This window comes from Rhinopithecus roxellana, chromosome 13 (assembly GCF_007565055.1).
Source record: "Rhinopithecus roxellana isolate Shanxi Qingling chromosome 13, ASM756505v1, whole genome shotgun sequence".
Lineage (NCBI taxonomy): Eukaryota > Metazoa > Chordata > Mammalia > Primates > Cercopithecidae > Rhinopithecus > Rhinopithecus roxellana.
In genome coordinates, this window is record NC_044561.1 from 56,977,834 (window position 1) to 57,003,359 (window position 25,526).

Below are 25,526 nucleotides of genomic sequence, written 5' to 3' on the forward strand. Positions count from 1 at the left end.
CTGTTTGGGAGGCTGAGGTGGGAGGATCACTTGAGCCCAGGAATTTGAGGCTGCAGGGAAGCATGATTGAGCCATTACACTCCAGCCTGGGTGACAGAGTAAGACCCCGTTCCACCCCCCAAAAAATGTTAACATCATTATATAATTATACTCTAAATTATTAGCAAAATGAAAGAAAATTAAGAATTATTTAAAAATAAGCCTTCACAGAGAGGAGGCCCTGCATCTGGGGAGGCAAATGAGCTGAGGGCAAAAGACCCACGGCAAGGGCCCAGCGAACCACAGTCCTCCCACCCTAGGTATCCCAAGGGTTACTTTGTCCAGAACACAGACTTTGACTTCTTCAACTACATGAGACTGCAGCAGTCTGTGCTTCTGTACATGACACAAACTACCTAGATCGATGACATCACCATCACCACAGGTGTGGAGTGAGGCAGTGGTAAGGGCTTCTGGTAGGATCCTCCCTCAGCGGGGCCTGGGATGGCTGTTTGTTCCCTATTTGGAAAGCTTTCCCAGGAAAAAGGTTCTTCCAGCATCTCTAAACCTTCACAGGTACCCATCCACCTACAAAGTTAAATCCAGCCGGTCTGAGCAGGCACGGGCTCCCGAGATCACTCATGTGGTTGGTCTCACTTGGAGAAGAGGGGTCTGGCCTAAGGTCACATAGCTCAGGATGGCAGTCCTGTCCCTTCCCCACAGTGCTGCTCTCACTCTAGCTCCTGTTGCTACACATCGTACTCAAGGAACAGGCAGCTTCGGGGGGCCTGGTGCAGTGTCTCACACCTGTCATCCCAGCTCTTTGTAAGGAGGACTTGGTAGGAGGATCACTTCAGGTCAAGAGTTCAAGACCAGCCTGGGCAACATAGTGAGACCATCAGCACAAAAAATTAAAAAATTCACCAGGCATGGTGATACATGCTGGTATTCCCAGCTACTGAGGCAGGAGAATCAGTTGAGCCTAGGAGGTCAAGGGTACAGTGAGCTATGATTGCGTCGCTGCACTCTGGTCTGGGCAACAGAGGGAGACCCTGCCTTTTTTGTTTGTATTTGTTTTTGAGCTGGAGTCTCACTCTGTAGGAGCCCAGACTGGAGGGCACTGGTGCACTCTTGGGCTCACTGCAACCTCCGCCTCCCAAGTTCAAGAGATTCTCCTGCCTCAGCCTCCCGAGTAGCAGGGATTACAGGCACCTTCCACCATGTCCAGCTAATTTTTTGTGTTTTTTTTTTTTTAGTAGAGATGGGGTTTCACCATGTAGGCCTCATTGGTCTTGAACTCCTGACCTCAGATAAATCACCTGCCTTGGCCTCCCAAAGTGCAAGGATTATAGATGTGAGCTACCGTGCATGACTGGGATACCCTATTTTTAAGAAAAAAAAATATATATATATATTTATTTTTAATATATCTTTTTCCTTTTGTTAGATGAGGCCTTACACTGTCAACCAGGCTGGATTGTAGTGGTACAATGATTGACAGCTGTTGTAGGACTGCATGTGTCAGTTTCAAAGAATTTAGGCTGGGTGTGGTGGCTAATACATGTCATCTCAGCCCTTTGGGAAGCCACGGTGGGCATATTGCTTGAGCTCAAAGATTTGAGACCAGCCTGGGCAACATAGTGAGACCCTGTTTCAAAAAGAATGAATAATGAAAATAAATAAAGAATTTAAGTAAGAATCACACAGCAAAGGTGATGCAGCATAGAGCAATTTATTGTAAAGGGAACAATATTTTGCAAGTGAACTGCAGAATAGCCCAGGTACAGTTGCTCACATCTGTAATCCCAGCATTTTGGGAGGCTTAGGTGGGTGGATGACCTGAGGCCAGAAGTTCTAGACCAGCCTGGCCAATGTGATGAAACCCCATCTTAAACTCTCTCTCAAAAAAAAAAAAAAAAAAGGCAGCGAGTCGCAGTACACACCTGTAATCCCAGCTACTTCGGAGGCTGAGGCAGGAGAATCATTTGAACCCGGGAGGCAGAGGTTGCAGTGAGCCAAAATCGCCCCACTGTACACCAGCCTGGGGGGCAGAGGGAGACTCCCTCTCAAAAAATTAAAAAAAAAAAAAATTAGCTGGGCATGGTGGCAGATGCCTGTAATCTCAGCAACTGGGGAGGCTGAGGCAGGAGAATAGCTTGAACTCAGTGGTCGGAGGTTGCAGTGAGCCAAGATGGAGTCACTGCACTCCAGCAATCCTGAGGAGACTTAAGAAGTAAACATAATACGGTCTCCTGGATGAGATCTTGGGATAGGAAAAGGACATTATGGGAAATACTAAAGAAATCTGAATCAAGATGAAGCTTAGTTAATAATAATGTATCAGTATAGGTACTGGGGCCAGGGATGCTGGCTCACATCCTAGCACTTTGGGAGGCTAAGGTGGGAAGATCTTGAGGTCAGGAGTGTGAGACTAGCCTGGGCAACATAGTGAGACCACATCTCTCTAAATTTTTTTTTTCTTTTAATTAGTCAGCATGGTTGTATGCACTTACAGTCCCAGCTGCTAGGAAGACAGGAGGGAGAATTGCTTGAGCCCAGGAGTTTGAGGCTGCAGTAAGGTGTGACTGTGCCACTGTGCTCCAGCCTAGTCAACAGGGCAAAACCCCTTATCTCCAAAAAGTTTTTCATTAGAAAAAAATTTTTTTTGGGAGGTGGGGTTCTGCTCTTGTTGCCAAGGCTGGAGTGCAATGGTGAGATCTCAGCTCACTGCAACCTCTGCCTCCCAGGTTCAAGCAATTCTTCCACCTCAGCCTCCCAAGTACCTGGGATTACAGGCATACGTCACCATACCCGGCTGATTTTTGTATGTTTAGTAGAGATGGGGTTTCACCATGTTGGCCAGGCTGGTCTTGAACTCCTGGCTTCAAGCAGTTCACCCGCCTTAGCCTCCCAACGTGCTGGGACTATGGTCATGAGCCACTGTGGCCAGACTATTTTTTACATGCTTTTTAGAACCAAAGTCTTGTTATGCTGCTCAGGCTAGATTCTAACTCCTGTGCTCAAGCAATTCTCCTGCCTCAACCTCCTGAGCAGCTGAGACTACAGCTTGTGGCACCACAAGCCAAAATGTTTATGTTTCTTTTTTTAAAAAAGAGAGGGCTTAGGACTTCCTGGAGCACAGACTTCAAATAGCAGTTGAATCGACAATTGTGCTCCCTTCCCTCTGGATCTTTCTTCCTGAGTGCCTGTGAAAAACAAGCTTTGGCACTGCCTTTGCGGCTCCAGCCCGCCGGTGATTGTCATTTCCTGACGGCCAGTCCTGTGGACTCTGGGCTTGCTTAGCCAACCCCACAAATGCAGAAGCCAAACTTTTACCAATCTATTTATCTATCTAGATGTATGTCTGTATATAGTTTTTTGTTTGTTTGTTTGTTAGAGACGGAGTCTAGCTTTGTCACCCAGGCTGGAGTGCAGTGGCGTGATCTCGGCTCACTGCAACCTCTGCCTCCCGGGTTCAAGCAATTCTCCTGCCTCAGCTTCCTGATTTGTTGGAACTACAGGCGTACACCACCACGCCTGGTGAATTTTTGTATTTTTATTAGAGACAGAGTTTCATCATGTTGGCCAGACTGGTCTCAAACTCCTGACCTCAGGTGATCTGCCTGCCTCGGCCTCCCAAAGTGCTGGGATTACAGGCATGAGCCACTGTGCCTGGCTAGAAGCCATCCCTTTCTATATCTATGCAGATGTGTGTCACTATATGTTTATGTATATCTGAATCTGTGTATCTTTCCTACTGGTTCTGCTTCTCTGGTTTGAACCCAACACAACTATTTTTTTTTTTTTTTTTTGAGCTGGCGTCTTTCTCTGTCACCCAGGCTGGAGTGCAGCAGTTTGATCTCTGTTCATTGCAACCTTTGCCTCCTGGGCACAACTAGTATTTTATAATCTATTAGGAATTCAAATGTGTTTCAAAAGATCAAACTACATATTAAAATACACTTGAAATACAAACTTTAAAAATCATACTATGAAGCATTAAGTAAGACTCTACATTATTAGGCCAGGGATGGTGGTTTAGGCCTCTAATCCCAGCACTTGGGGAAGCCAAGGTGGGCAGATTGCTTGATCTCAGGAATTTGACATCCCCCGGACAACATAGCAAGACCCTGTCTCCACAAAAATAAAAAAATTAGCTGGGCATCGTGGTGCATGCCTGTGGTCCCAGCTGTTTAGGAGGCTGAGGTGGGAGGATCACTTGAGCCCAGGAATTTGATGCTGCAGGGAAGCATGGCTGAGCCATTGCACTCCATCCTGGGTGACAGAGTCAGACCCTGTCCCACCCCCCAAAAAACGTTAACATCATTATACAATTGTACTCTAAATTATTAGCAAAATGAAAGAAAATTAAGTATTATTGAAAAATAGGCAAGGTGCAGTGGCTCATGCCTATAATCCCAGCACTCTGGGAGGGCAAAGCAGGTGGATCACTTGAGGTCAGTAGTTTGATATCAGCCTGGCCAACATGGTGGAACCCCATTTCTACTAAAATTGCAAAAGTTTTCCCCATGTGGTGGCACCTGCCTGTAATCCCAGCTACTCAGAAGGATGAGGCATGAGAATCACTTGAACCCGGGAGGCGAACATTGCAGTGAGCTGAGATGGTGCCACTGCACTTCAGCCAGGGTGAAGGAGCGAGACTCTGTCTTATAAGTAAATAAATAGCTAAACAATTTGTTCAAGTGGACATAAAGATGGAAATAACAGACATTGGGAACTCCACAGGTGGGGAGGGAAAGAGGGGAAAGGGTTGAAAAACTACTTATGGGGTACTATGGTCAGTGTTTGGGTGATAGGTTCAATAGAAGCCGAAGCCTTAGCATTTTGCAGTGTACTCATGGAACACACCTGCACATGTGCTCCATGAATCTAAAGTTTAATACAATAAAAATAATGAACTTAGTGCAATAGACAATTATAGAAGTTTAATCATAAAACACTTAAAATAGCACCTTTTTTTTTGTTTTTTTTTTTTGAGGCAGTCTCATTCTGTTACCCAGGCTGGAGTGCAGTGGTAAGATCTCAGTTCACTGCAACCTCCATCTCCTGAACTCAAGCAATTCTCATGCCTCAGCCTCCACAGTAACTGGGATTACAGGTGCACACCCTCTGCCTTCTGGGTTCAAGCGATTCTCTTGCCTCCGCCTCCCGAGTAGCTAGGATTAGAGGCACCAGCCACCATGCCCGGCTAATTTTCATATGTTTAGTGTAGACGGGGTTTCATGATGTTGGCCAGGCTGGTCTTGAACTCCTGACCTCAGGTGATCCACCAGCCTCGGCCTTCCAAAGTGCTGGGATTACAAGCATTAGTCACCGTGCCTGGCCAAATATTTTTCTTTAAGTCCTTCATCTTTAGGTAATCCCAATTCATTTTGATAACTTTGAGGTTATCTGACAGAATTCTTGGGGGAAAGGTTAGGACTGTAATGTTTTTATCGACAGCAAGCAGTGTGTTTTGCTCCAAAAAAATCATTCTGCTTTCTTTTGATCTTTCGGTTTCATTATGTATGAATGGGAATTTTTTTTTTCTTTTTTGAGACAGGGTCTCACTCTGTTGCCCAGGCTGGAATGCAGTGGTGTGATCGTGGCTCACTGCATCCTCCACCTCCTGGGTTCAAGTGATCCTCATGGCTGAGCTTCCTGAGTAGCTGGGATTACAGGTGCACACCAAAACACCAAGCAAATTTTTGTATTTTTAGTAGAGATGGGGTTTCAGCATGTTTGCTGGGCTGGTCTCAAACTCCTGACCACAAGTTATCTGCCTGTCTTGGCCTCCCAAAGGGTTGAGATTATAGGTGTGAGCCATTGCGCCCGACCTAGATAGAGATTTTACTCAGTTCCCCAAATCAGTTTCAATTCTGTCATGCTCACTATCTGCTTCTTCAAAAAGTCTTTGAACCAGAGTTAAGAATATTATTATTGCATCAGTAGCCGGGCGCAGTGGCTCACGTATGTAATCCCAGCACTTTGCAAGCCCGAGGTGGGTGGATCACCTGTCAGGAGTTCGAAAGCAGCCTGGCCAACATGGTGGAAACCTGTCTCTACTAAAAATACAAAAATTAGCTGGGCATGGTGGCAGATGCCTGTCATCCCAGCCACTCAGAAACTGAGGCACGAGAATCACTTGAACCCAGGAGACAGAGGTTGCTGTGAGCCGAGACTGTGCCACTGCCCTCCTGCCTGGGTGACAGAGGGAGACTCCACTCCATCTTTTTTTTTTTTTTTTTTTTTTGAGACAGAGTCTCGCTCTGTCACCCAGGCTGGAGTGCAGTGGCCGGATCTCAGCTCACTGCAAGCTCCGCCTCCCGGGTTTACACCATTCTCCTGCCTCAGCCTCCTGAGTAGCTGGGACTACAGGCGCCCGCCACCTCGCCCGGCAAGTTTTTTGTATTTTTTAGTAGAGACGGGGTTTCACCGTGTTAGCCAGGATGGTCTCGATCTCCTGACCTCGTGATCCGCCCATCTCAGCCTCCCAAAGTGCTGGGATTACAGGCTTGAGCCACCGCGCCCGGCCGACTCCACTCCATCTTATGTGAACTAGAGGATTGGGGGAATTGCTGAGAAAAAAGGACAAATCTCAAAGAAACAGAGACATGACAATAGAAGAGAGTGGTGTTTGAGTCTCTGACTCCATATAGTTCTTAAGGCCAATGAGGTCTGAGAGATAGTCAGAACTATCTTGTTTATGAATTCCATGAGACAGTCCATAAATCTGTCTTTAGGCTTAAGCTAGTTTGAGTTGGGTTTCTGTCACTTGTAACAAGAGTCCTGACTTCTGCAGTTGAGTGGAGTTAAAAGGTATAGCCTCAATAAGTGAGCTAGCTCTGGCTTTAAAAGTCTTCCAATTTGAATTACACTCCATTCCCTCTGGTTCCCCTAGAAAGAGCCTTCTGTATCACAGACCAGCAACTGGCCGACATGCTTTAGTTTTTTTTTATTTTTTGCAGGAATTTCACTGCCTTGGTTTGGGACAGATGATCAGAGGTGGGCACCGTTATCCTCTCTTTCATGCAGGAATTATCACATGTAAGTATTTGTCTTATGTTTGGATGCTACATTTTGGTTAGAATTTAATGATCATATTTCTCATCAAGATTACCCACATGATCACTCTAAGGCTGTTGTAAGCCTAATTGACAAGTATTCCATATGTCAAGACGTCAAGTGCAACCCAAAATAAGATGTAAGCACCAAATGGGACTGAGAGAGAAATGCTAGAAATCTTCACCCTTCCTGCCTTTCTTGATGATAACCATGCATCCTGTGAGGGAAGTAGTGTTATATTGATAGAAAGGTAAGGTTCTGAAATTTGAAGAGATTGGAGGCCAGGTGTGGTGGTTCACGCCTGTAATCTGAGCATTTTGGGAGGCCAAGGTGGGTGGATTGCTTGTACCCAGGAGTTCTAGATGAGCTGAGCAACATTGTGGGAACGCATCTCTAAAAATAAAAATAAGAAAAATTAACTGGGTGTAGTGGCTCATGCCTATAATCCCAGCTACTCAGGAGGCTGAGATGGGAGGATCGCTTTAGGAGAGGCTGCAGTGAGGTGTGATCATGCCACTGCACTCCAGCCTGGGTGACAGAGTGAGACCCTGTCTCAAAAAAAAAAAAAAAAAAAAAAAAGGAAGATTGTGGGGAAGAGTTTTTGAAGATACTGTGGTGTAGGGAAAGGGCGTGCCATGTATTTGCAGATGGTCCTCAGCTTTACAAACTTAACTCTGGAACAGGCTACCTTTCATACATTTTATATACTGTATACTGGCAGACAACACGCTTTTCAAAGGCCACATTTGAACCTTTTTTTTTAAGTTTTTTTTAAGATGGAATCCTGCTCTGTCACCCAGGCTAGACTGCAGTGGCACAATCTTGGCTCACTGAAACCTCCACCTCCTGGGTTCAAGTGATTCTCCTGCTTCAGCCTCCCAAGTAGCTGGGACTACAGGTGCATGCCAACACGCTCAGCTATTTTTTTGTATTTTTAGTAGAAGTGGGGTTTCACTGTGTTAGCCAGGATAGGCTCGATCTCCTGGCCTGGTGATCCCCCGTCTTGGCCTCCCACAGTGCTGGGATTACAGGCATGAGCCTCTGCACCTGGCTGGACTACTTTGAATAGGTCTTAATAGATTTTAATTGTTAATTATTTTTAAATTGATTTCAAAAATCTTCTACAACATGGATGAAACTTGAAGACATTACACTTAGTGAAATAGGCCAGACACAAATAGACAAATGTCATTTGAATCCACTTTTATGGGATACCTAGAACTTGCATATTCACATAGACAAAAGGTAGATTTGAGGTTATCAGGGCGTGTGGGAAGGAAGAATGGGGGACTGTAGTTAATGGGTTTAGAGTTTCTGTTTGGGAAGATGAAAGAGTTCTGGAGATGGATGGTGGTGGAGGTCGCCCAACAGTGTGAATGTACTTAGTGCCATGAACTGTATGTTTAAAAATAGGTAAAGTGGAAATATTGATGCTATGTATGTTTGACCACAATTATAAAAATGAAGCCAGGTGTGGTGTCTCACACCTGTAACCCCATCACTTTGGGAGGCTGAGGAGGGTGGATCACCTGAGGTTGGAAATTCAAAACCAGCCTGGCCAACATGGAGAAACCCCATGTCTACTAAAAATACAAAAAATTAGCCGGGCGTGGTGGTGCATACCTGTAATCCCAGCTACTCGGGAGGCTCAAAAAAACAAAAAGGAAAATTAGCCAGGCGTGGTGGCACGTGCCTGTAGTCCCAGCAACTTGGAGGCTGAAGCAGGATAATCACTTGAACCTGGGAGGCAGAGGTTGCAGTGAGCTAAGATACTACCACTGCACTCCAGCCTGGGTGACTGAGCGAGACTCCATCTCAGAAAACAAAGTTTTTCTTGAAAATAAAAAATAAAGGCCAGGCACAGTGGCTTAGGCCTGAAATCCCAGCACTTTGGGAGGCGGAGGTGGGTGGATCACGAGGTCAGGAGTTTGAAACCATAATGGTCAACATGGTGAAACCCTGTCTCTACTAAAAATACAAAAATTAGCTGGATGTGGTGGTGTGCACCTGTAGTCTCAGCTAGTTGGACGCTGAGGCAGGACTGTCAGTTGAACCTGGGAGGCAGAGGTTGCAGGCAGCTGAGGTTGCATCACTGCTCTCCAATGTGGTGACAGAGCAAGACTCCATCTCAAAAAAAAAAAAGAAAAGAAAAAATCTCGCTGGGCCTGGTGGCTCATGCCTATAATCCTAACACTTGGGGAGGCCCAGGAGCTCAAGACCAGCCTGGGCAACATGATGAGACCCCATTTCTACAAAAAAAAGTTAAAAGAAAAATAGCTGGGCATGGCAGCACATGCCTGTGGTCCCAGCGACTTGGGAGGCTGAGGTGTGAGGATCGCTTGAACGCAGAAGATCAAGGCTTCAGTGAGCTGTGATAGCACCACTTCACTGCAGTTTGGGTATCCGAGTGAGACCCTGTCTCAACAAATAAATAAGCAAATAAGCAAAGAAAGATCTTATGTTCACATCACAAAACCAGTCACCAATTACTAGACCAGCTTCTAAGGTAGAAACACTCCGGTCTGAACCCCTGGCAGGGAGCTTGCACCCAGTAAGCCCCAGCTCAACACCGCATCCTTGTACCAAAGAGAGATTGAGATTAAAATCCAGATAAATAAAGTTCACTCTTCTTGTGGTTTTGGAGTCTCAGAAGGTGGTTTTATTGTTTCTTAATTATAATGAGCCTTCTTTTAGCTTTAAAGGGAATGTCACTGGGTATGGTGGCTTATGCTTGTAGTCCCAGCACTTTGGGAGGCCTTGGCGGGCAGATCAGCAGAAGTCAGGAGTTCGAGACCAGCCTGGCCAACATGGTGAAACCCCATCTCTACTGAAAATATAAAATTAGCCAGCTGTGGTGGCACATGCCATTAATCCCAGCTACTCTGGAGGCTGAGACAGAATTGCCTAGAACCTGGAAGACAGAGTTGTAGTGAGCCAAGATCACACCAGCCTGGGCAACAGAGTGAGATTCTGTCTCAAAGCAAAAAGAAAAAAAAGAAAAAAGGAATGTCTAGATGCAATAGCTAAGCACGCAGAAGCCATTTCAGTGTGGGAGGCAAGGTGACTGAGTCCAGGGACTCCAGGTTTCTGGCTGAGGAGCTGAGACCACCCCTGGTCATTGTGATGAGTTGAAGGTGGAAAATGAGCTGGGCTGGGGGAAGGTGGTCATCTTCTCTGGATGTGATTAGTTTGAGAGTCCTGTTGGGTAGCTCACTGGGCATGGTCAGCAGGCAATTGTGGAGCTGAGAGGGTTTGGAGCTGGGATAGACACCAACCTCACCATGTAGGCAATAGTGGGGGTCACAGAGTGTGAAGATGGCAAAGAAAGAGAACTGGGTGGGGGTCTGGGGGAGTCAGCAGCCGGGCATAGGCCATGGAGAAACAGATGCCAGGGGAAGAGGAAAGGGGAGTCAGACCCCAAGGTGAAAAGAGTCACTGGAAAGAGGGGCCAGCCCCATGTCATATCCAGCAGAGACACCAGCAGAAGGACTTTGTACATGACCATGAGGAGTGCCTTGTTGGCCATGACCTGGGAGAGATGGGGGTGAGAGCATGGGGGACTACACCATGTCCCCAGCACACAAAACAGTTCCTAGTAGACAGAATGGATTTATGGATGGGTGGATAGGTAAATGGATGCAGAGAGAGATGAGTAAATGGACAGATGCATAGATAGATGGATGGACAGCACCGTGGAGAAGACAGTGGCCCCTGCAGAATGTTCATAGGTTCCCAGCCCTCACCCCACCCACAGGGGCCTGGAGCTGCAGGATCCCAGAGGAGGGGTCTCTCCATCCCAAGCCATCCAGCCCTTCTCCCTGTACCCAGAAAACCCTCAATAAACATCCTTTGTCAACCAGAAATCCTGCTCCCTCTCTTCATTTCTTATCTCTCATATAATTTGGTGCTTCTCCTGGGTTCTCAGTGTGGTGTTGGGGGAATCCTGGCACCAGTGGGAAAGCAGCCCAGAAGAGAGGATCACAGGCTCCCTGGTGTGTCCCCTGGGGAACTAGGCCAGGATAGGAGGAGTCAGCTCACTGAACACTGGTCCCTCCATTCTCTCCCACCTCACCTTCCTCCTTGCAGCTCACTCTCCAACTCGATGCCTGTGTTTTGGAGGGAGCTATTTCTGGCTGAGCCTCCAGATACACCCTCTGTCCCTGTCCTGATCTGGACCTTCTCCCCACCCATGGCCTCTCTTTCCTCAGCCTGGAAATCCTACTCTGGGCCTGGAGTCCCTCTGCTTCTGGCTCTGGCCCCTGGAATGCTTTCTTCCTCTCTGCCCAACTCCCCACCCCCAAGGGCTGAACTGTCTAGGACACTCCCACACCATCAAATTCATGAGCTCTTAAATTTTGGGCCCACCTTGATTTTTCACCTGACAGCAGGTTCGAGGTGTAAGAAAAATAGGAGGAAGGCAGGAAGGAAACACACATGAAAAGCCTGAAGAGGCTCAGGGCACTTGCAAAAGATAGGCTCTGAGCTCCCCAGGAACCAGTGCAAGAAGGTTAGTAGTTGCTCCATCATTTCTTTCTCTTTTTTGTTTTTTTAGATGGAGTCTCATTCTGTCGCCCAGGCTGGAGTGCAATGGCACAATCTTAGCTCACCGTAACCTCTGCCTCCCAGGTTCAACCAATTCTCCTGCCTCAGCCTCCTGAGTAGCTGGGATTACAGGTACATGCTACAACACCCAGCTAATTTTGTAGTTTTATTAGAGACAGGGTTTCACCATGTTGTTCAGGCTGGTGTGTGCCATCATTTCTAAGAGATTAAACAAGTCTGCTCGAGGGAAATTGGTGTTTTCGATGCTGAGGCCAGGCATCTCATCATAATTTAAAGTGGGGATGTGTTTTACCCACGGCCACACTATTGATGGGATTTGGGTTCTGACATGTGCACAGGTGACTGCCTGGCTGCCCTAGGACATGGAGATTTTCTCAGATGCTTGGCACAAAAAGTTACTGACCATCTTTGGAGGAAGCATTATTTTTTGGAAACACTTCTCCATTGGATCCTGAGCCTCAGGTGGAAAACCAGGTCCTGTGTTGGGAATTTCTCTGGGAGGCTCCCTGGGTCTGGGGCTCCAGCTGCTTTCTGAGAAGAAGGTGTAGGGGGAGAGAATATGGCCCAGCCACACCCAGCCCCTCCTGTATGGTTCCTGCTGAGCAGGGTGTTGATTCCCTGGTCTGTAGCCAGATGTCCCAAATGAATCCTAGAGTGCCAAAATCAGTGTGCCAGCCAGGCCAGGCTCCTTCTGAGGGCCCTGGGGAGAATCCATTTCCAGGATTTATCCTGCTTCTAGAGGATGCTCTGGGCTCCTGGCCCCTTCCTCCAACTTCAAAGCCAGAGCTCAGCACCTTCAAATCTCTCTCCCACTTCTCTCTCTCTCTCTCTCTCCCTCCCTCCCTCCTGCCTCCTTCTTTCCCTTATAAAGACCCCACCTTGGACCCACCCAGATAACCCAGGATCATCTTCCACCTTAGGTTCCTTCACATCCTCACATCTGTAAAGTCCCTGTGTCCACACAACACAGCACATGGACAGGTCCCGGGACTGGGACACAGCCATCCCTGGGCCCGAATTCCACCACCCCATAGCTCCTTTCCCTCCTTCCCCTCTCCTACAGGTATGAAAAGGGAATACAGAGAGATTGGTCATTGAATACACACTTACAGTTAGATGCAAGGAGTGTGTTCTAATGTTGGATAGCAGAGGAGAGCGGCTATAGTTAGCAATAACGCATTGTATATTTTAAAATAGCTACAACAGAGAACTTCAAATATATTCAGCACATAGAAATGATAAATACTCAAGGCCATACTCCAGATACACTGACTTGATGACATGTTGGATGCACAGAACCAAACAGCACATGTGCCTCATAAAAATGTTCAATATTATGTATCAGTGTAATATTTTCTACGAATAAGAAAGGCAAAAAAAGAAGTTAAGCATAAACTAGCCATTTGACCTAGCAATTGCAGCCCTAGGAATTTATCTAGAAGAAATGAAAGCATGTGTTCAAAAAGACATATACATAAATGTTCTCAGCAGCCTCATTCACTACAGGCAACAACTGGAAACATCCCAAGGGTCTGTAAGCTAGAGAATGGATAGACCCATGTGGTCTGTGCATACAGTGGAGAGCTGCTCAGTTATACAAAGAAAAGAAACTATGCATACAGGCCACAGGAGGCAAGGACTTCAAAACATTACAGTAAGTGAAAGAAGTAAAACTCCATGAGGGAAGTTGGTGGGTATGGACATATTTTGAACTGGCAGAATTTTACTGTGTTCATTGAGGTATTAGGTATTGAGTCCCTGTTGACCAGCTACTGTGCTAGGTACGGCCATTAGAGAAATGAGAAGCAGACATCAGCTCCTTTGTGATGAGACTCACCCGATCAGCCGTTTCTGATGAACACTCAGGTACCCTGACTCTCACTGCTCACATTGGCAGACTTTACTTAATGCCACTTAAACCTCCCTAATCCGCAAGTCTTCTTTTTTTTTCTATTTTGTTTTATAGACAGAGTTTTGCTCTTTCACCCAGGCTGGTGTGCAGTGGCACCATCACGGCTCACTGCAATGTCCATCTCCTGGGTTCGAGCAATTCTCCTGCCTTGGCCTCCCGAATAACTGGGATTACAGGTGTCCACCACCACGCCCAGCAAATTTTTGTATTTTTAGTACAGACAGGGTTTCACCAGATTGACCAGGCTGGTCTCGAACTCCTCCTGACCTCAGGTGATCCGCCTGAGTAGGCCTCCCAAAGTGTTGGGATTACAAGTGTGAGCCACTGCACCTGGCCCCCAAGTCTCCCTTCTTTCCAACTCCCCTTATTAGACACAGCTTTTTAAAGCAATCCCTGCCATACCCATGGCTTCAGTAGTTTTTCATATGCTCTGATGACAATAAAATTTAAATGTCATTTTTATATAACTTTATTTTACATGACACCTCATTTGTTACGATCATAAATTCAAAGTTGCTCTAAGAAAGTAATTAAAAAGTTGTCATATTTTAGTATGTAAATTTTAGGAAATTTCCATAATGGTTTGCCTTTGTGTGTGTATTTTTTAAAACATGAGTTGTGGTGTCACAGAATGGACTTAGCCTACAGAGGTTTCTATCTACAGAGGTTTCTATCTACAGAGGTTTCTATCTACAGAGGTTTCTATCTACAGAGGTTTCTATCTAACAGAGGTTTCTATCTAAAAGGTACATGGAACAACAGACGTTTGCATGGACATTACTGTGAAATACACATAGAAAGCCCACAGGCTTCTGTTCAGCTCACAGATTTTGAGAAGTGTAAGGGTTCACATAGAACCATGCAGGTCAACATCTGTCAGTGCTGGGGTCATTCCACAGCACTTGGTCAAAGCAGGGAAGATCAGGAAGATATTGCATTGTATTTAATAACAGGATTACCTCAGGCGTTAGAAATGCTCCAGTCCATGGCTGGGCATGGTGGCTCATGCCTGCAATCCCAGCACTTTGGGAGGCTGAGGCAGTGGATCACCTGAGGTCAGGAGTTTGAGAACAGTCTGGCCAACATGGTGAAAGCCTGTCTCTACTAAAAATACAAAGATTAGCCAGGCATGGTGTCCCATACCTGTAATCCCAGCTACTTGGGAGACTGAGGCTGGAGAATCACTTGAACCTGGGAGGTGGAGGTTGCAGTGAGCCCAGATCGAGCCACTGCACACTCCAGCCTGGCTGACAGAGTGAGACTCTGTGTCTGAAAAACAAAGAAATAAATAAAAAGAGATGCTCCAATCCATAGCAGACAGACAAGGGCCAGTGCCACATCTGAACTCAGGACAACATTATTATTAGCCTGGTGCCCATCACCCTCACTGGAGACCTCCTGCACAGCTAGGTGAGTGAGGCTCAGCACTCACCAGGTACTGATCCCCATGGTGAACTGTCTCACTGTCGGGGGCTGGGGTGAGCATCAGCAGCCACTGACTCAGTGGACGCACACACAGTGTAAAGAAATGGAAGACACGGGCTGGGCGCGGTAGCTCATGCCTGTAATCCCAGCACTTTGGGAGGCCAAGGTGGGTGGATTGCCTGAGGTTAGGAGTTCGAGACCAGCCTGGCCAACCTGGTGAAACCCTGTCTCTACTGAAAATACAAAAATTAGCTGGGTGTAGTGATGGGTGCCTGTAATCCCAGTGACTCAGGAGGCTGAGGCAGGAGAATCACTTGAATCCAGGAGACAGAGTCTGCAGTGAGCCGAGATTGAGCCATTGCACTCCAGCCTGAATGACTGAGTGAGACTCTGCCTCAAAAAAAAAAAAAAAAAGAAAAAGGAAGAGAAGAGGAGAAAAATCACAAGGTTAGTACTCATATCTCTGAGACCCCTTCTGAGTAGGAGTGAGCAGGATCTGGCCTTCCTGTCTGCGGAGAGCATGGTGTGGACATCATCCTGAATGCCTCAAGAATGGAGTTTCATCGCTTTCTCTTGTCTTCTCCATCTCTTTGTGCGATGATGGCAGTGACACCAGCAGAAGTTGGTGAGGAGCCAGAATAGGAATCAGGTCCCCACTTCTCTGACACAGGACACAAGTCATCAGGGATGGACTTCAGGGTCATGACAGACACAGACAGGTCCCAGGCCTGATCTTCCTGGGGCTGGGACAGATGAGTTTTTCTTTTTCACCTCTTCTGGGAGTCACTTGAGGAATGGTCCTTGAGGAGACACTGTTGACCAAGGGTTGTCTGGCCCAGAAATGTATGTGTGCATGTCTGTGGTTTTTTTTCTTTTTTTTTTTTTTTGAGATGGAGTCTCTGTTGCCCAAGATGGAGTGCAGTGGTGCGATCTCAGCTCACTGCAACATCCACCTCCCAAGTTCAAATGATTCTCCTGTCTCAGCCTGCTGAGTAGCTGGAATTACAGACATGTGCCACCATGCCAAGCTAATTTTTGTGTTGGTAGCAGAAATGAGGTTTCTGCATGTTGGCCAGGCTGGTCTCGAACTTCTGACATCAGGTGATCTGCTCGCCTTGGCCTCCCAAAGCTCACAGGCATGAGCCATCGTGCCTGACTGAAATGTGTTTCAACTGGACAGACCCCCTAGCACTGGGCCTGTAGTTGCAGCACTCCCAAGTAGCAGGGGAGGTGGGGAGGGACAGGAGTTCCAGTGCACCAGGAGCTCAGCAAAGGGATGGGGACTGATTTTAGAGTCCAGCTCATCCATGCAACTCTTCTGTGGAATCCAGAGCACATCAGTTTCCACTTATTTTATAGAAGGTTTGGAATCTTCAGTGTCAAGCTCTATCTGTGTTATATTTTCCCACAGTGTGGATAGAGGAACCCTGGCTATGGATGTTTCCTGCCAGGGCAGTGACTGTGTCTTCCTCATTAGTCCTTATCCCAGAGGTCAGTCCTGGGGAGAACATGTTAGGCCCCATGGGCATTGTAGTGAACACATCCCTGGGATGAGTTCTAGGTCAGCCCTGGGCTGGGATCTAGCGCAGGTGTGGAAATGTTCCCTTCTCAGCCTGTCCAGCCTGTTGAGCCCTCCAATCCTGGAGCCTGCCCCAGCTTCTTAGTCAGGATCCCTGGAGATGAGGTTGAGCTCCTGAGGACAGTGAGGTGCCCCGGCCCATCGGCTTCTGCTGTTCTGATCCGGTCTAGACAGGGTGTGCAGGGCCACGATCCTCCCATGTGCACGTGTGCCCTCTGCTGTAATCCCTCTGGACCTGGATGTTGTCCTCATTGTTGTCATATCCCCAGCCCCACACAGTGACTGGGCCTAGTGTAGATGCCCAGGAAGTAACCATAAATGTATGGTAGAAGCAGAGCTGCAAACCATTTTGCTAGAAAACCCCAGGGGAGAGGGGTCATGTCTTCATCATGTTTGGATGTCCTGTGCTGTCTAGTGCAGTTCTCAGTCATGTATGTGCTTCCTCATAAATACATTTAAATATTTACAATTAAAAGTTCAGGGCCTGGCGTGGTATCTCACACCTGTAATTCTAGCACTTTGGGAGGCTGGGGTGGGTGGATCAGCTGAGGTCAGGAGTTCGAGACCAGTCTGGCCAACATGGTGAAACCCCATCTCTACTAAAAATGCAAAAATTAGCCATGTGTGGTGGTGCATGCCTGTAATCCCAGCTGCCCGGGAGACTGAGGCAGAAGAGTCGCCTAAACCTGGGAGGCGGAGGTTGCAGTGAGCTGAGATCATGCCATTGTACTCCAGCCTGGGCAGCAAGAGTGAAACTCCATCCAGAAAAAAAAAAAAAAAAAAAAATTCAGAACCTCATCAAAACTGCCACTGTGCAATGGCCCAGCAGCTTTCTGTTCATGGCAGTGAAGAGATTTCCATCCCAACAGAATGTTCTTTCACATCTGCTGTGAGCCTGGCTGAGGGAACGATTTTTGAACTCCTCTAACTCAAAGTGTGCACATCAAAATGGGAATCTCAGGGCTGTGAGATTGGAGGTGAGACCTATAATGGGCCAGTAGAAGGAAAAAGTTGAAACGTGATTCCTTCAGTTCCTGTTTCTCACTTGAAGGCTGGCAAGTGTGAGTAATGCCTTTCTAGAGATCTCTGATGCCACAGAGCCTAGGGAGAGTCTGACAACACTGAGGGGAGGGCAAAGTGATCTCATGTAACCCAGTGTGGCCTCACCTGGAGTAGGAGGGTGGGCGAGTTGCTCTCTGGAATAACTTCTTGTGGAGTTTTTGTCTCTAAACATTGACCAATGGACACCGTCCATGAGGGCAGCTGCAATGAGACAGACCTGCAGGTGGAGAATGATACTCTAGGAGGATCTCTGGGAGCAGTTGGGTGACACCTGTTGCTTTGGAACCTAAGAAAAGGGCAATGAAGTCAGAACCAAGGGAAATATGTGTAGAAGTCTGACTTGTTCCTTTTGTATTTTAATAAGATAGAGATGAGGCCATTTGTGTCCATGGGCTTTGTGTGCTGTGTTTGTAACCATTTTTTTTTCTTGCTCTGGTGTTTAATGGTTATCTTTCCAGAAGACCAGCTTTTCCTGTCTATGTCACAGCAAACATCAAAGCCTTGGTCTTTGACTTGGGAATTCAAGAGTCTTATTAGGTCCAGGCACTAAGATGCAAGGTATCTGATGAGACTCCCTCATGTTCACTACTTGAACGTAGTTGTTTCTCTGAGATGGTCTCAGAATCTTCAGTCCCATGCTCCATATGCCGCATCCAGCAAACCTCCCTGAGGGACTCACAGTCTCCAACCACCAGGGCACTGACATTAACTCTGTGTCCTTTCAGGTCCCCTGGAGGACAGCCTGAGTTTAAAATCTCTACCACCAAGTGAGGAAGACAATGATGATGCCCACGTAAGACCCCCTTTCTTTGCATTCTAAGGAAATGCAACTTTCCTGATGTGAGAAACAAACTCACCCATTGAAACCCAAAGAATGGACTCAGAGGCCTGCAGAACAAAGAAAGTGAGAATTTTAATGATGGTCTTGCAAGATTGGGTGTCTGATGGGCAGACACACCCAGCACAGTTTCAGCAAGCAGTTTATCCCCTAGTATGCAGGTCCTTCCCCTAGTTCCTCATAGGCTGAGTACTATGGGGTCACAATCTTCCTGGGTATCACATATTGATTTTTTGGTAAGGGCTTTAGGTTTTTGTTTTGTTTTTTTTTAATGGTTGTCTTACCGCATTTTGTTGAAGCCCACAATGCATTGCCATCCTAGTCAGCTCAGGAGCTCTTCAAGTATTTGACTTCTGACCTAAGTAGCTCAGCAGGCTGATAAGAACAGACAAAGTGAGCTATTTTGCAGGCTAGTAAACTTTCAACTTAGACTAAACTTCTTTGTTAAAGTGAGGACAACTAAGCAGGGTGGAAGGGGTACCCAACAAACAGGCATTGCCTATCCAACCAGGAGCCTAGTGTTTCTTCTGTCCTTTGCTGACCTAAACAGGTTCAAGACACTTTGTTTTAAAAAAATGGACCACTGTATATATTATTTCCTTCACCTGATTTCTTTCCTTCTCAATTAATTTTGACATAAGGATATGATGAGGCATATTATGTACAACATATACAATAGCCCTTCTTGGAGTGGAGTTCAGTGGGAACGTCTTCCCATCTAATACATGACATGCTAGGATGTTTTCAAAGGACAGCGTCCATCATCAACTGTAATGCAGAGGCATTTTCCTCCTGCACCGGTTTTGAATTAGGCATTGTGAGTTTACCAATCTAAATCAACTTCAGAGAAATTCTGTGGGAAAAGCTCTTGTCTTTTCCCTATGCTAGGAGTGTTTTGTCTTTGATATGGACTCAGCCACTGTTTCAAAAGTAGTTTTCTGAAGTCATCAGGAGACTAACAGATCTGTGGAAGGGGTGCAGCAGAATTGATCTGATCCTCATAACATCTTCTGTTGTCTCGTTGCAGATTTTACCATCACCTGTGCAGGGTACGTACCTTGAACTAACTCACTTTTTGAGAAACCTACTTGCTGTCTTTAATATATAGGTACCTTAATCTGGGTTTCTGTTAAAAATATTGGGGGTCTGGTGAGAGCAAATGATTTTGCAAGTGTATAGCTATGAGCAGAGGGGCTGTAGAAATGTGTGTGAACCCAGAGGACCAGCCAGGAGCTTTTGTGTGAGCCAGTGTGTCTTCACCGGGAGTAGGAGAAGTGAGTGCACCTCTCACTGACTTATCCTGATGTTGGTGGTTCTAAAGAGTAGATTCTGGAGAATCTCAGCAGGGAAGAGGATACCTTTCCAGGTAGGCAACAAGACATCAGATGGGATCTAATAAAACAGCATTTCCAGGAACCTTCATGTTATACCTGCTGCTTGGGAGGCTGAGGGAGGGTGTAGAAAGAGAAAAAGAAAAAGTAAATATAAGCCGCATTTGTTATTTTCAGAGTTTAATGTCATCATGGTGAGGAGTACTATGTTTATGGGCTTTTGAGTATCTTGTGTTTTTGATAACCTCTTCTTGTTTTATTATTTAAAGATGATTTTTCTGAGAACACCTGCTCTTTTCTGCCTGTGCCACTGCAAAATGTCAGAGCCTTTGGTTTGGAATGCAGTTCTGTCACAGGCAGTTACTTAATCCTGGAGACAGAATTCTTCTTCGGTGTGACCAGATGCATAGGAGAAATGGATCCTCACCTTATGAACTGTTGGGTTTCATGGCAGCACATTCATTTGTCTGTCCTTGCTGTTTACCTCTGGTGTCAGGGCATCTCCCTGGGCATGGAGGACAGAATGAAAACTCACTCTGGGCTCACTGCAAAAGCTGGTGTCTTGGAAATGGAGGGAGAAGCACAACCTTGAGTACACTGTCAGCATTCCATTTCTTGATGTGAATGAGAATATGCAGTTTTACCATCATTTGTGGAAGAGGCTTTCCTTTCTCCATTGTGTATTCTTGGCACCTCTGTTGAAGATCAGCTGACTCTGTATGTGTGCATTTAATTCTGGGCTTTCGATTCTATATCTGTGATACTTATGGGTGCCCCCACGCTAGAAGCATGCTGTCTGAATTTCTCTGTTTTTTGTAGATTTCAACCTCATGAATGTGCATCTTCCAACGCTATTCTTTTTCAATGTTACCATGGTTATTTGAGGCATATAAAAATTCATTAACGTCTTAGGATTACCTTTTCCATTTCTGCACAGATGGCTGCTGCCAGTTTGATAGCAGTTGTTGTGAGTCTGTAGATCATGTGTGTATAGTGTGTTAATCAGGTTTAGTCTTCCTATCCATGAACATGGGAAGCCTTTCAACTTATTTGTACATTCTTAACTTTCTAGAATCTTTATATTGACAGCTGATTAATTAGATCTAACATGACTGATATAAATTTGTGATTTCTTTCTTTTTTTTTTTTTTTTTGAGACAGTGTCTCACTCTTTCACCATATTGGGGTGCAATGATGTGATCTCCACTCACTGCCACCTCCACCTCCCATGTTCAAGTGATTCTCCTGCCTTATCCTCCCAAGTAGCTGAGACCACAGGTGTGTGCTGCCACATCCAGTTAATTTTTGTATTTTTATTAGAGACATGATTTTACTATGTTGGTCGGGATGGTCTCGATCTCTTGACCTCATGATCCACCCACTTAGGCCTCCCAAAGCCTGGGATTACAGGCATGAGCCACCGCACCTGGCCAAATTGGTGATATCTTTTACCAATATTTTGTATGTCTGAATGATTAGGCATCAAATAAAAAATATTATATAAGCTAGTTAACCAAAAATCACCCCCATACTCAAGGACAATTTTTCATGAATTTGTTCATTTCTATTGGTATACATTTCCTCGTTTCAGTAGATCATGTATATTTGAACCTGAAAAGTTATCCTCATGGCAGAAAGTTTTCAGAGCCACATCTCTCAGCTTCACTGGTGTAGGTTGCGCAGGCTGTGTGAGCTTGGCCTGTTAGAATGAAGCCTGATCTTTGGGGAATCTCCTGAGGGAGAGTGACACAGAGCTGCTGAAGACCCTGATCACAGGGACCCAAAAGGTTGTGTGCACACACCATAGTTCCAGAAGAAGACTTATAAGGAAAAAATCATGACTGTTTTTAATTTTAGCATTTTAATACTTAATTTTTTAAGTGACCTCTATGAAGAAGAAATTGTGATCAGTCTGGTGCAGTGGCTCATGCCTGTAATCCCAGCACTTTGGGAGGCCGAGGTGGGTGGATCACGAGGTCAGGAGATGGAGACCATCCTGGCCAACACAGTGAAACCCTGTCTCTACTAAAGATACAAAAAAACTAGCTGGGTGTGGTGGTGGATGCCTGTAGTCCCAGCTACTCAGGAGGCTAGGTAGGAGAATGGCATAAACCTGGGAGTCAGATCTTACAGTGAGCCAAGATCACACCACTGCACTCTAGCCTGGGGTACAGAGTGCCACTCCATCTCAGGAAAAAAAAAAAAAAAATGTGATCAATAGAATAGAGTAATTTGGGTAAAATTGAATCCATTTCACCAATAAATTAAGTAATCCTTTAAAACAGATGCTAGGCCAGGCACGGTGGCTAAAGCCTGTAATCCCAGCAATTTGGGAGGCTGAGACGGGCGGATCACGAGGTCAGGAGATCGAGACCATCCTGACTAACACGGTGAAACCCTGTCTCTACTAAAAAAAAAAAAAAAAAATACAAAAAACTAGACAGGCACCTGTAGTCCCAGCTACTCGGGGGGCTGAGGCAGCGTAAACCTGGAGGGCGGAGCTTGCAGTGAGCTAAGATCCAGTCACTGGACTCCAGCCTGGGTGATAGAGCAGGTCTCCATCTCAAAAAAAAACAAACAAAAAAAAAAAACAAAAAAAACAGATGCTAGATGTGTACCACAGCATAATTGGGTACTAGTGTACCTACACGGTCTTGAATACATTAAGAAAATGCTGTTTATTTTGTAGAGTTTCAAAACATTTGAGAGGGAAGAAGGCACTCTTCCATTGACCCTTAGTGTGTGCTTTAGTTCCATTTTGGATTGACTCTTTTGTGTTGCTGCATGATGCCTCTAGTACAAGGCCAAGTCCTCCATGTCTCATGTCTTTCCTGATCCCCTCATCTGCCATCCCTCTTCCACTCAGGGGAATAGCCCAGCATCAATGCAGTCCATGCTGGTTAATCAACCACCTCCGTACACCACATCCAGCACAGCTCCCAGAGTGACTCACAGTCACCAACACCCAGGGCACTGATCTTTCCTCTGTGTCCTTCCAGATTCTTCTGAGGACAACCTGGGTTTAGTAAGCCTACCACGAAGTGAAGATGATGATTTGGATGATGATGATGATGCCCAGGTAAGACCACCTTTCTTTGTCTTCTAAGGAAATGTTGGTTTTCTGATGTGAGAAACCCAAAGAATGGACTCAGGGAGCTGAAAAATAGAAGAAGTGAGATTTTCTTTCCTTTTTTTTTTTTTTTTTAGACAGAGTCTCGCTCAATTGGCCAGGCTGGAGTGCAGTGGTACAGTCTCGACTCTGTCTCCTGGGATCAATGATTTCTCCTGCCTCAGCCTCCTGAGTAGCTGGGATTATAGGCATGTGTCTCCATGCCCAGCTAATTTTTGTATTCTTAGTAGAGATGGTGTTTCAGCATGTTGGCCAGGCTGGTCTCGAACTCCTGACCTCAGGTAATCCTCCCACCTTTGCCTCTCAAAGTGCTGGGATTACAGGCGTGAGCCACCCCGCCTGGCCAAAAGTGAGACTTTTATTGATAGTGTTGCAAGATCCGGTGTCTGATGGTCAGACACACCCAGCATAGTTTCCACAAGCAATTTATCCCCTAGTGTGCAGGTCCCTCCCCTGGTTCCTCATAGGCTGAGTACTATGGAGTCACAGTCTTCCCAGGTGTGTTGCCTACTGATTTTTGGGGAGGGGGTTTTAGGTATTTTTCTAGGGTTGTCTTACTGCATTTTGTTGCAGCCCACAATGCATTGCCATCCTAGTCAGCTCAGGGGCTCTTCAAGTAGCTGGGCAGGCTGATAAGAACAGACAAAATGAGCTATTTTCCAGGCCAGTAAACTTTCATCTTAGTCTAATCTTCTTTGGTTGAAGTGAGGACAACTAAATGGGGAGGAGGGGGGTCCAACAAGCAGGCATTGCCCACCTAAGCAGGAGCCTAGTGTATCCTATTTCTTTTGTCCTTTGTTGACCTAAACTGGTTCAAGGCACTTTTGTGTTAAAAATGGACAACTGTATACATTGTTTCCTTCACCTGATTTCTCTCCTTCTCAATTAATTTTGACATAAGGATATGATGAGGCATATTATGTACAACATACACAATTCTCTTTGTGAGGGTGGAGTTCAGTCTGAGTTTCTTTTCATCTAATACATGACACACTAGGATGGTTTTGAAGGACAGCATCCATCATCAGCTGTAATGCAGAGGCATTTTCCTCCACACCAGTTTTTCTCCTTGGATGAGGCATTGTGCATTTACCAATCTAAATCAACTTCAAAGAAATTCTGTGGGAAAGCTCTTGTCTTTTCCACACGTGTCCTCTATGCTAGAACGTTTGGCCTTTGACCTTGACTCACCACTGTTTCACAAGTAGTTTTGTGAAGTCATCAGGAGACTAACAGATCTGTGTAAGGGGTGCAGCAGAATTGATCTAATTTTCATGATATCTTCTTTTGTCTCATTTCAAATTTTACCATTGCCTGACCAGGGTACGTACCTTGAACTAACTCACTTTCTGAGAAACAAACTTGCTGGCTTTAATATATAGAAACCTTAATCTGGGTTCCTGTTAAAAAATGTTGGGAGTCTGGTGAGAGCAAATGATTTTACAAATGTGTAACTATGAGCAGAGGGACTGTAGAAATGTGTGTGAACCCAGAGGACCAACCAGGAGATTTTGTGTGAGCCAGTGTGTCTTCACCTGGAGTAGGAGAAGTGAGTGCACCTCTCACTGACTTATCCTGATGTTGGTGGTTCTAAAGAGTGGATTCTGGAGGATCTCAGAAGGGAAGAGGATGCCTTTCCAGGTAGGTAAGAAGATTTCAAGTGTGGTCTAATAATACAGCATTTCCAGGAGCCTTCATGTTATACCTGCTGCTTGGGAGGCTGAGGGAGGGTGTAGAAAGAGAAAAAGAAAAGGTAAATATAAGTCAAGTTTGTTCTTTTTAGAGTTTAATTGTCATCATGGTGAGAAGTACTATGTTTATGGTCTTTTGAGTATCCTGTGTTTTCAATCACCTCTTCTTACTTTATTATTTAAAGATGATCTTTCTAAAACACCTGCTCTTTTCTGTCTCTGACACTGCAAAATCTCAAAGCCTTTTGTTTAGGACAGAGTTCTATAACAAGCGGTTACTTTATCCTGGAGGCAAAATTCTTATGTGATGTGCCCAGATGCATATGAGAAATCAATCCATATCTTATGAACTATAAAGTTTCCTGGCAGCATACTCATTTGTCCGTTTTTACTGCTTCCCTCTGGTATCAAGAGCTCTCCTGGGTGTGGAGGACAGAATGCAAATTCACTCTGGGCTCACTGCAAAAGCTCCAGTGTCTTGGAAATGGAGGGAAAAGCACAACCTTGAGCACGCTGTCAGCATTCTATTTCTTCATTTGAATGAGAATATGCAGTTTTACCATCATTTGTTGAAGAAGCTTTCCTTTCCCCCCATTGTGTATTTTTGACACCTTTGTTGAAGATCAGTTTACTGTATGTGTGTTCATTCAATTCTGGGCTCTCTATATCTGTGAAACTTATGAGTGCCCTTATGCTAGAACCATGGTGTCTGTATTTCTGTATTTTGTGTGCGTGTGTGTGTGGATTTCAATCTCATGAATGTTTTTTATTTTTTTAATGTCATCATGGTTACTTGAGGCACATAAAATTCATTAAAATTGTAGGATTATCTTTTCCATTTCTGCACAGATGGCTGTTACCAGTTGGATAGTAATTGTTGTGAGTCTGTAGATCATGTGTGTAGTATTGTGTGTTAGTCAGGTTTGGTCTTCCTATCCATGAATACAGGAT

The 25,526-nt window shown here is 45.6% G+C and overlaps 1 long non-coding RNA gene and 1 pseudogene across 1 annotated transcript; both read left to right on the forward strand.

Moving 5' to 3' along the window:
- LOC104674728 overlaps positions 1 to 25,526 on the forward strand; it is a 116,613-nt pseudogene that overhangs the window by 29,324 nt on the left and 61,763 nt on the right.
- Positions 11,676 to 19,910, forward strand: LOC115892765. Its single transcript, XR_004052665.1, has 3 exons — positions 11,676 to 11,718; positions 18,311 to 18,378; positions 19,451 to 19,910. It is a non-coding gene; the product is annotated as an uncharacterized LOC115892765 (long non-coding RNA).